The following is a 12,672-nucleotide window of genomic DNA, read 5'->3' on the forward strand; positions in this document are numbered from 1 at the left end:
AACAAAACCCATCCGCAGGGACCCATCCTGAGAGTGCTACTCAGGGTAGGTTCTCCCTGACGCTCACTGGCTCCCCCTGGGTTTCATCCTTCCTGGTGTAGTCCTTGCTCCTAACTCAGGGCTGAAGGGCTGTTCTGCCGTTGCACCTTCTCATAATTGTTGATGTGTTGTCATTCTTTGTTTCTGTTTGTGCCATCTGTCCTAATTGCCCTGGGGGCCACAGCCACAGGTTTGCTGTTCTCGCTGAGCTTTTTTTGTTGCCGTTAGGAATTTCCGTAACCTTCAGCACACATTAGGCCTTGGTCTTCCTGACACTATTGTAATAAACTCGCTTCTCTCACAGTCCCCGTGGAATATGACGCCATTTCTCCATGTTTTATTCATAGACTGTTTAAATCTGAGCTCACCAGAGCGCTCCTTGGGCTGCCTTGCCGTGGGCTTTGACGGCGTGCCCTGCCCCTGACCTTTAAGCCATCTGACTCACAGCAAAGCAGCAAGAGCCATCACAATGGCAGTCCAGGCCAGATCTCAGGACTGGCCCAGGACCCACCTCTTTTTCCTGTCTCAAAACTTGGTCTTCTTGATTTCATTTCCTCATAACTCGGCGCCCTATACCCCAACAGGTGTGTCTGGCCCCTTGGAACATACACCCTCTCCCTTTAGAACTGGGCTTTCTCTGGTAGACTCTGTCCTGGCCCATTTCTTTGCCCCCAGTGTATTTAAAAGAAACTTCACACTTTTTCCTGTTCCCAAAAGAGGCCCCTCCCAATTTCCTCCTGTAGAGAATCCCTTTCCCATGCATCCTGCCTGCATGGAAGGGGCGAAGTGTTCACCTATGTACCTTGCCTTCACCTTCTTCTAGGGCCCGGTGAGAACAGGCCCTGCTGAGCCCTTCCCGTGGGCACCCCCCACACACACACACCTCCATGCTCTTCACCTGGATTCCCTCATTTAACCCCAAGCTCAGCTGTCTAAGAGAAGGTTCATCTTTGTTGCTTTACTGACGAGGAAACAGACTCAGCCGGATGTACTAACTTGCCTGAGGTCACACAGAAAGGATGCTGCCAAGGTAACAATCTGAGAAATACCTTCTTCTTTCAAAAACAACTGTGCATATTCATGGGTGCATGTATCAGAGATAAAATTGGAGCTCAGAAACATGGTGCCAGGGCCCGCACCCTTGGCCCCATGCCCTTTTCTTCTCACTGATGAAAGGTGACTGTGGAGGCCTGAGAGAACTAAAGTGGCTCAAAGAGCAGCCCAGACACTTGGGACGCGAGCTCTTGGTGGTGAAACTAAGCCCGGGCACTTGCAGATGCACACTGGTAACCACAACCATTCTCCACATTGGGACTTTGAGAAAGGGCTCAGAAGAAAACGCAACAGTGTGACCCTGAAGTCTGACTTTCATAAGCATATCTTTTCTTTTTAGAATTATCTTATTTAATTTTATTCATCAGAGTCATTATTTTTTTTTATTTGACCACAGAACAACAGAGAGAGAGGGAATGCGGGAAAGCAAGCTGCCAAGTCCAGGGCTCGAACCATAAGCAGCCATGTGGGAGTCCAGCACTTTAACCACAACGCCACCTGCTGCCCCCCATAAGAGTACCTTCCACACAGTCTGTAAGTTTGGAGCCAACTAAGGGACCTCTCCAGTCAAAGCCTGACTCTTTCCTGTGCCCTGGTGATGTCACTGGTGACATCACTGCAAGATTTCCTCCATACACATCCACTCACGAATGCTGCATGTATGCCATTCAAAGGGCACCCTGGACGCAGGTGAAGGGAGAGGGGACAGCTTTTGTTCTGGTTCTACTGGATCCCTCTCCAGGAGCTCCATTTTCACAGTTCTCTTCAGTCATGTCCAAGAATCTCCTCCCACAGCAAGGTTATATTGCTTCCTCTAGGGTATTGCTTCTCAGATTCCACCATTTCTAAATTTTATAAGGCTTTTGTTTTTCATAACCATACGTTTGGGATCTTGAAGCAGACCTTATATTCCTTTTATTTGTTCCCAATCTAGTCCCTGGATACACAATGGATTTATTATTTCGGTTGCTGAAGTAGGGGACATTCACCAGACCAAAAAAAAAGGAAAACTATCTGTAGATGACAATATGGATGGTACTTTGACTAGACTAACATACAGGGTACTCATGCTGGGAAAACTCATTTTCAATGTTGTAAAGATGTAGAGTGATTTAATGTAAAAAAAAAGGGGGGGGGGACCAGCAGTTAGCGTAATGAATATCTCGCTGGACTCCCACGTAGTTGACCGTGGTTCGAGTCCTGGACCCAGTGGCTTAAAACTCACACCGGGCGCATGTGGGTGCGTGTGTGCCCAAGATCCCGAGAGGAGAATGGAGGAGAAGAGATTGCAGCATGACCATCCCCACTGGGGGGTGATTTCTCACTTTCTGTCTCTCTGTCTCTGTCTGTCTGGCAAGCGCACACACCCTATAGCGAAAAAACCTCTCCCCCAAAAAAAAGAACAAAAAACTCAGCGTTTAAACTACATCTTTACAAATTAACGGTCAGAACTATTTTTATTATCAGAAAAATATTTACAATAATTTCTCTAAATAGGAAAAAAACTGGTTAACAAAATTTATAGTTCTTAAATTTTAAGCTAAAATGATAAAATTTCAGATCATTTTACTAATATTTCTAATCTTCTATTTATTTTCTTTAATGTACCACTAGATAGATAAATCATTAATGTTTAAACTAAAAAAGAAAGAAAGAAAAAAAGAAAAGAAATACTGGGGATGCAGCAATAAAAATGAACAAAAAATGTAAAAACTCCCTATCCTCATGGAGTTTTATTTTCAAGGCAGACAAAAAAAAAAATCAAAAATAAAATAAGCAAAATATATGGATAAAACATAGAGTATGTTAGCTGGTGTTAAGTGTTGTGACAAAACCTGGAGCAGGAGATGGGGACAGAAAGGGCAAAGGCCTATGGGTGGTATGGAGTGAACCACTATAATTCATGGGGACAAATCAGAGGATGAAACAAGCCTAGAGGCTAAGCTGAGGGAGCTCTTCTGAGACTCTCAAGGCAACACAGTGGGGAGAGGAGAGAGGCAAGTCAGAGAGGGCAAAGGATCTAAGATCAGGGAGGGACTTAAGGGCCACTGCAACCAATTTAGTTTCTGCTCAGGATGAAATGACACATTGGAGTGTTGTAGTGGTCCAGAGACATGCCAGAACCTAATAACTGAACAGGCCCACTCTGACGGCTGTGTAGAGAACAGACAGACCAAAATGTGTATGTGTGGGGGAGGGGTGGGTGGACAGGAGTCCCACCCACCAGGCAGTCTCTCCTGTCAATCACATCTGGGATTTCAAGGCCAACTCTCTTCCTTTCTGAGTGTGAACTACCTGATGCTGAGCATGTCTGTCCCAAAACAAGGTTGTGAGTGGGGTTCATGGAGCACCAAAGGGCAGTCTCCTTAGATGGGGCTGAGGGGAGGAACTAACACCCACACAGCTCCCTCATGCCAGCATATGCAAGTTCGAGGCACCTGATGGTATGCTATTTGACTGTGGGACATTCATTCATTCAATTTGCTCTATTTCTGGATGTTGTCTCTGTGTTAGAAATGTTGGTGATACATCAATAAAAAGAGGACAAAAAATGTACTAACTCCTTATCCTCATGGAGTTTATTTTCAAGGCAGAAAAAAAAACTCACAAAAACAAAGTGAGCAAAATATATGGATAAAATATAGAGTACCTTAGCTGATGTTAAGTGTTGTGATGAAACATGAAGCAGAAAATAGGTGCAGAAGGGACTTTCTAAAAGGTGGCCTCCTGATAAAGGCCCATAGCCTATAAAACTGTCACAGCGGAATGGCGGATGACTCAGGATAGACTTTGCTACGCTCCTGGGGTTACCAAGCTGAGACAAAACCTAGTGAACTATTAATATTAGCTTGATAATAAAAGTACAGAGCCCCCTTGACAGCTCGATTAAAGGACACATGGGGCTTTGCAATGGTGGTGTGGTGGTTGGGGCAGCTGGACTCCCACATGGCTGACTGTGGTTCCAGTCCCAGACCTGGTGCCTTACTTTCTCGCTTTCCTTCCCTCTTTGTCCTTTTCTGGTCAACTTCAAAAAATAATAATAATAATAATAAAATAAAATAATGACAAAATTAAATAAAATAATTCTTAAAAAAAAAAAAGAATTAAACCTAGTATATGTAACAAACTTACAAAACAAACAAGAGTTGACCAACCTGGAGGTCAGCAGATAGCTTAGTGGTTATGTCACTAGACTCTCACATGGCTGATTACAGTCTGAATCCCAGACCTGGTGGCCTGAAAGTCATGCTGGTGCTTGTGTGTGAGTGCCCAAGATGCCCGCAGGAGAATGAAGGAGAAGGTACTGCAGTGTGGCCATCTCCCCTGGGGGGTGAGTTCTCAATTTTCCTTTCATTGTCTCTGTCCCTCAATTGTCTCTGTCTCTCTCTCTCTCTCTTTCTGGAGAGCATATACTCCCCAAGGCAAAAACCTCTAAAACAAAAAAAAAAACAAAAAACAACAATGAAAAAAGAGTTGATCAACCCAAGATTACCCATTTGGTCAGAGGCTAAATTAAACTCTACCTCAGGGAGCTAACCACTCAGAAGTAGACACTTTTTTTTTTTTTTTGAGAGATTTTCACTGTAGGGCACGTGCGCTCGCCAGACAGACAGAGAGAGACATAGAGACAGAAAGTGAGAAATCACCCCCCCAGGGGGGATGGTCACGCCGCAATCCCTTCTCCTCCATTCTCCTCTCGGGATCTTGGGCACGCACGCACACGCGTCCGGCGTGAGTTTTAATCCACCGGGTCCGGGACACGAACCGCGGTCGACTACGTGGGAGTCCAGCGACATAGCCATTACGCTAACTGCTGGTTCCCAGAAGTAGACACTTTAATCTATGTGCTATAGGTGGGGCCAGCGGGTAGCAGGGAGGTTAAAGTGCTGGACTCTCACATGGCCAACTGTGGTTTCAATCCTGGACTGAGCAGCTTGAAAGTCACACTGGATACATGTGCATGCATGCCCAAAATCCCAAGAAAGGGATACAGGAGAAGGGATTATGGTGTGTCCGTCTCCTCTGGTGGGGAGATGTCTCACTTTCCCTCTCATTATCTCACTCTTTCTCCACCAAGCACATGTGTCTTATAAAAAAAACTTTATTAAACATAAATTAATTAAAATATATATTTTGAAAAGTGCTATGGACAGGCCTCAGAGCTATCAGCCCCATGGCCAACTGTTTGGGCATGGTTCAAATTCTGGGCCAAGTAGCTTGAAAAACTCCAGACACATGTGCATATGTGTCCAAAATCCCAACAGGATGGAGAAATGAAGGAGAAGGGATTTCAGTGTGACCATGCCCTCTTAGAGGGTGCTTTCTTTCCCTCCCCATCAGTGCATATGTCATCTGATGATTTAAAAAAAAGAAAAAAAGAGTGTGCTCAGGTGCTGGCCTGGTAGGCAGTGGTTAAGTCCCATGTATATGGACACAGTATGGACACCAACAGTTTGAATCCTAACCCCAACAGCTTGGAAAGCACACAGGACATGTGTGTACACATGCTCCAAATCCTGACAGGATGAAGAAATGGAAGATAAAGGATTGCGATATGACCATGTCTTACTAGGCTGCTTTCTCTCTGCTGAGCACACACGCCCTTCTCACTTTCTCTGTCTCTCTCTCTCTCTGTATTTATCTGGTCAAATTAAATAATAATAGTAATAATAATAACAATTTTTAAATTAAATAAATAATTTTTTGAAAAGTTTTTGCTACAGGGCACATGCACTTGCCAGACACACAGAGAGAGACAGAGAGACAGAAAGTGAGAAATCATCACCCAGGGAGGATGGCCACACCGCAATCCCTTCTTTTGGGATTTTAGGCACGCACGCACACGCGCCTGGCATGAGTTTAAGCTGCCAGGTCTGGGACTCGAACTGCGGTCGACTACATGGCTGTCCAGCGATATAGCCATTACTGCTAGTTCCAAAATTAAATAAATAATTTCTTAAAAAGAACATTTAAAATGCTCAGTATTGGTTCAGGCTCTCACTGTATTCTTCTCCTACTTAGGATATTTGAGAAATGCAAAGAGAAGGAGCTAGACTTTCTTTTGTTGGATCGGGTGGGCCAACTGGGAACAGGTGAGAGGAACAAATGAGGTCAGGTTGAGGGCATATGTCAGTGTAGCCTTTAACTCCTATCCTGTTGGGGATTGCCTACTCCTTCTCTTTGACTTGCTCAAATTTTCCCGTGTAAGTGGAAAGAACCAGGGATACATTTGTCATTCGCACTCTTCCAGCACTAACTGCAGGTCAGACAACACGTGTCTCTGCTATGAGCCGATTCCCAGCTCACCTCCTGACGGACTCTCCTGGCAATGGAGAGGCTTCATCACAGGTCTCAGCTCCAGGTGCCAATCTCCCAGACAGGGAAGTTCACAAGGGATCGTGATGACTGGAGCATCTTGAATAAACACTGGATGATGATGTATCAGGTCACCCACAAGGGTCTTGAGGTCACTGTTATGGACTAAATTGTGTCCTCCCTCCCAAAATTCATCTGTTGAAGTTCCAATCCCCAAAACCCGTCAGAATGTAACTATGTTTGGAAATAGAATCTTTAAAGAGATCGTTGGGTTAAATTGAAGTAATCAAGGTGGACCCTAATTCAATATGACGGGTACCTTTGTAGGAAAAGGAGATGCAGACACACATGCACAAAGAGGGCAGACCATGGGGGGACCCAGGGGAAAAACAGCGTCTACAAGCCAAGGAGAGAGACCACAGGAGTGACCCACCCTGCTGACACCTTGACTTCAGACTTCCAGCCTGGAGAACCATGAGACGGCCAATGTCTGTGGTTTAGCCACCCAGTCTGTGTGCTCTGATGTGGGAGCCTGAGCAAACTGATGTGGCAGCTGACAAGGGCCATGGGGGATTTGGATTTCTAACCAGCAGTCTGGCTCTAATGCTGCAAAAGAGAAAATCTCCATAACAAAATGACTGTAGCATAGAAATAGAGTTGTATTTGTGAATAGGCTGTGACAGTTCTATCCCTATGGCCTCAGTCCGCGTGCTGGTACCTATCTGTACTGCTTGTGTCTCTTCTCAGTGCCTTTCACTTCCTGTACACTGCACCAGCATGACTATACTTTGAGCCGGTCCCCTTGCTGTGCACAGTGAACACACCGAGTTGTGCTTTCTCTAGAATATGCTCCTCCATCTGTCCTCATTCCATGATTTCAGTAGAATCTCTTTGGGACTTGTTCTTTGACTCCTTCAACACTCACATTTGAATTCTCTTCAATCGACTGGAAGCTGCATGTCCCTAACTATTGTTTGTGTCCACCCAGTCAAAATGGCAGCCCCACTCCGCTCCTGAATCTGCGCCCATGGCGGACACCTCTAGGAGATCTGACTGCTCGCCAATATGCTGATTTAGCCATGAAAACTGTTCTCCGTAGCATCTCTAGGTAGTCCTGCCAATGGATCAGATCTGTTAAGAAAAGGGAGGCTTCTAACCTGTGAAAAGATGACTGTTGTTCAAGAGTCTTCATCTTCTTTATCATGGAGTGCAGGACACACACACACACACACACACACACACACACACACACAATCACACACATGCAGAGCCTGCTAGTCACTGGACTAGTGCACTGACCTTACACACCTCTCCATTAGGTCTGAATTGCAGAGTGAAATTCTACCCCTCTATGGCTCCCTTTGGTAATTCCCTAATTGCCTCAATAAACCTCCTTTCCCTCCCCAGCTCTGTCAGTCCTCGGCCTTGAGATTTCCTAATGGAAACCACTCACTTCTGTTGGAATCCCAGGGTGTAATTAGCAGTCTGGAGTTCAGCTCCTGTGCTCTGCTGAGTATGAAGGCAAAGCCATCGCCAAAGACATTGTCAATGTCAATTCAGTCCTCCTTGAAGAGAGCATATGAAGGAGTTGTTTCATGTTGACTGTCTCCTGTATATTTATTGACTGAAACATTTGAGCTGCTGTTTTTCACATTTGTAATTTTAGATCACAGATGCCAAGCATGTTTAATCACACGGCAAAGCTCGTATTTAATGAGAAAAATGTCAAGTATATTGTTATCCACCATAAAAGCTGTGAAAAATATCGCTGCCATCTGCAATGTGCCTTCTGCTGCTACCTCGACGAATTTTACTAGGAACAATACAAAATTAACAGTAGGGCAAACATTTAAAGATGATGAATTGCTGAACTTCCTCCTTGCCTTATAAAACCAGAAAGAAGTGTAGACCAGCTCTTGATGTCATTGGGACACCTCGCCTGGATTGCAGAGATAGCCTGCCACTGGACCTCTTGGTACCCTGTGTCCTCCAGACATATCTGTAACATTCCTACCAGGATGATCTTCTAAATCCTGTGTCTGGTCAGATCAACCATTACTCAGAAACCTTGCAAGGCATTTCCTGTCCCACCACTGCTAACCAGATCACCCTGTGGCCTTGTCATTTCTATCCTTTGGCCTCCTCTCATACCCCACATTCCAGCTAGGCCAAGTCCCTGCTTACTGTCTGAACTCACCGAGCTCCCTCCTGTCTCCATGGGGTCTCTGACTACAACACATTTCCGCCCCTTTGCATGGCAACTCTCGTGCACCCTGCAACAGCTACCTCCAATGTCATCTCTGGAAAGTCTTCTGTAACTCTCGTAAGCAGAATCCAGCCTCTCTTTGTGTCCATTAAGCAGCATATCTCTACTTTAATTGGAGGACTTTTCACAAGGAATTGTAATGTCTTGTTTATCAACACCTTCCTGTTCAACTCTGAGCTCTTCTGTGGTAGAAACAGTATTTCCACCATTGCTGCCTCCGGCCTGGTACAGCCCCCACTGCCATGGTGTAGTGGTTGCTATTGAAATGGACTTGGGTAAAACAAACTCGCTGTGGAAGGGGAAGAAGTGAATAAGGTGCTTACCCAGGATCTTACTCTTTTAACTTGAGCAACACAAGACCTTGCCATTACGCAGGCTGTGTTTATTTCTGGGTTTTTCTCTCTGTACTTTAGCTCTTTCTCTTACCAAAAGAAATAACAGTCCTGTCGATCAGAGAGCAATTGATAGTGATAAAAATGCTCCTTTTAGACAGTGAGTTCACTTGTTCTTAAGTCATTCTTTGCCACAGACTGCAGGCTCATTATACAAGGAAAATGTGGTATCTCTGAGAAGCCACACTCTTAGAAGTTTATAATTTACCTCGACTGATGACTAAGGTCTGGAGGTTTTCACTGCTTATTTGAGTGTGGTTTGGGTGGGGAAGCGATGATAAACAAAGCTTCATCTTACTCATTGGAGCCAATCTGTGGAAACCAGACAGCAATACCTGCCCTTCGGAAAGACATCAGCTGCTCATTGGGGTGACAGGGAGGAAAAGGAGCAATTCTCCAACTCAGGTGCAATCCTCGCTTCCAAGCAGGTGCTCCCTGCCTAGGACACCTCATTCCCAGCTATCCTCTGAGTCTCAGTTGAGACTTTCAGCTGTGAAAGATAAACTCACCTTCTATGACTGTTGGCAAGAAAAATGGAATTTCAACTAGACTATTGGGTGATCTCAGCAAACCCAAAGAAAAGGCACACAGTCAGACTTCAGGTGGAAAGAGAACTAGGAAATGGAGAGTGAGAAATGGAACTCAGCCATTGCTGGCTTCCCACCCTCCCCTAACACCCACATTGGCTAAGTAAGACCCTCCCTGTAGTCTCAAGTACCCAATTTTCTGTACAAACACAGACCGGATTCTTTTTGTTCTGCTTCTGCATTCCCAGTGCAAATGTATTCAGGCAATTTCTCAGCAAATCAAGTGTGGTCCAGAAGATAAGTACATGCCACATCCACAAAGGCCATCCCGGTGGAAGAGGAATGTGGGCCACGCAGATACGCAGACGCTGGCAGCCAACCTCTCCTTACCTCGTGTTTTCCCTCACCATGTGAACATGAAGAGGTGCTCAGCCAAGGAACCCCACAGACTTCCAGCAAACCATCAGAGGTTGGAGAGAGGCCTGTGACAGATCCTCCCTCAAAGCCTCTGAAGGAATCAGCCTCATGACATCTTGATCTTGGACTTCTGCTCTCAGAACTGTGAGCCAGACATCCTGTTTCTCAAGACACTCAGCCTGTGGCAGTTTGTAACAGCAGCCCTAGGAATCTACACACCACACTCAAGAAGAAAAGCCCAGACAAGCTGGGCAGAGCGGTGACGATCTTACTGATGACCTTGATGTTGAAAGAGAGTCAATGACTCGGCCAGTATCACTGAGGCCATAGCTTAACTTTAACACGAATGGTCTGTGAATCGGAGGGTTTTCCATCCTTGCAGGATTGTGATTCTGTTGCTGATTTAAGAGTACAATCATATTGTCTTTGAAAAGTTCATGGCCACTAGGTATTACAAAAAAAAAAAAAAGCGATGCATAGATTTCAAAATGTTTTGCACCAGAATAAACTCATATTTTAATCTCATTTTTGCACAAAATTTTTAAGTTGTTTATCAACACCTTTCTGTTCAACTCTGAGCTCTTCTGTGGTAGAAACAGTGTGTGTGTATGTGTGTCCATGTGTGTTTGTGTGTATGGAAAGAAAGGAAACTGAACAATAATTCTGTGTATATACACACATATACACACATACATATATCTATATGAGGGACTTGAAGAAATATGTGGAAAAACTGAATTAAAGTATTTGTTTATTTTGATGCACCAGATTTTGAAATCTAGGCATAGTTCTTTATAATATGGATTTTTCCATGAACTCTTTAAAGATCCCCTTGTGCATGCATGTGTGTGTATATTTGTACTGTGGTAATCACATAGGACTATAAGAATAAAGACCTTCAAGATCAAACTATTTCTTGCCAAGACTTGAAATACGTGGCTATTTTTTTTAAAGAACCATTTATTTCATTTTACTTATCACTATTATTATTTTTTAGTTTGCTGTAGGACATGCACACTCACAAGAAAGAAACAGAGGGGAAGTGAGAAAGCAAGTCACCAGGACTGGACTTGAACCACAGTCAGTCATGCAGGAGTCCAGTGCCTTAACCACCATGCCACCTGCTGGCCCCATCATGTGGTTATTTTTAAGAAATCTTTTACTTTAGTGAATATTTTTCATTTCTCCATTTTCATTGTTGCTCTTCTTCTCCATATTTCCTCTCAGGTTTGGTGTTTTGTTTTAAACAGTTTTCTTTATTTTTTGGCAAGACTATTTATTGGGACCTTCTGTAGAATTACTTCTTTGTTCAGAAATCAACTAAAAAACCTCAGGTTCAGAATTGCTTGCCTATTGAGCATGTGTAATTTGGGGCTTGAAAGATAAAGGGGTTCTGTCCTCAGTGGTCTAGAGCTGTTGTCTAATATGGCAGCCAATGGTCATATGTGGCTATTTAAATTCCAATTCAAATTAATTTAACTTAAATATGGAAGTTCTCAGTCCCACTGGTCAGTAGCTCTGTAACCCCATGTGCCTAGTGACTACAGAACTACACAGCACACACACACAAAAAAAAAAACCATTGTCAACAGCGATGCATAGATTTCAAAATGTTTTGCACCAGAATAAACTCATATTTTAATCTCATTTTTGCACAAAATTTTTAAGTTGTTTATCAACACCTTTCTGTTCAACTCTGAGCTCTTCTGTGGTAGAAACAGTGTGTGTGTATGTGTGTCCATGTGTGTTTGTGTGTATGGAAAGAAAGGAAACTGAACAATAATTCTGTGTATATACACACATATACACACATACATATATCTATATGAGGGACTTGAAGAAATATGTGGAAAAACTGAATTAAAGTATTTGTTTATTTTGATGCACCAGATTTTGAAATCTAGGCATAGTTCTTTATAATATGGATTTTTCCATGAACTCTTTAAAGATCCCCTTGTGCATGCATGTGTGTGTATATTTGTACTGTGGTAATCACATAGGACTATAAGAATAAAGACCTTCAAGATCAAACTATTTCTTGCCAAGACTTGAAATACGTGGCTATTTTTTTTAAAGAACCATTTATTTCATTTTACTTATCACTATTATTATTTTTTAGTTTGCTGTAGGACATGCACACTCACAAGAAAGAAACAGAGGGGAAGTGAGAAAGCAAGTCACCAGGACTGGACTTGAACCACAGTCAGTCATGCAGGAGTCCAGTGCCTTAACCACCATGCCACCTGCTGGCCCCATCATGTGGTTATTTTTAAGAAATCTTTTACTTTAGTGAATATTTTTCATTTCTCCATTTTCATTGTTGCTCTTCTTCTCCATATTTCCTCTCAGGTTTGGTGTTTTGTTTTAAACAGTTTTCTTTATTTTTTGGCAAGACTATTTATTGGGACCTTCTGTAGAATTACTTCTTTGTTCAGAAATCAACTAAAAAACCTCAGGTTCAGAATTGCTTGCCTATTGAGCATGTGTAATTTGGGGCTTGAAAGATAAAGGGGTTCTGTCCTCAGTGGTCTAGAGCTGTTGTCTAATATGGCAGCCAATGGTCATATGTGGCTATTTAAATTCCAATTCAAATTAATTTAACTTAAATATGGAAGTTCTCAGTCCCACTGGTCAGTAGCTCTGTAACCCCATGTGCCTAGTG

This window comes from Tupaia chinensis, unplaced genomic scaffold (assembly GCF_000334495.1).
Source record: "Tupaia chinensis unplaced genomic scaffold, TupChi_1.0 Scaffold139072_1, whole genome shotgun sequence".
NCBI lineage: Eukaryota > Metazoa > Chordata > Mammalia > Scandentia > Tupaiidae > Tupaia > Tupaia belangeri.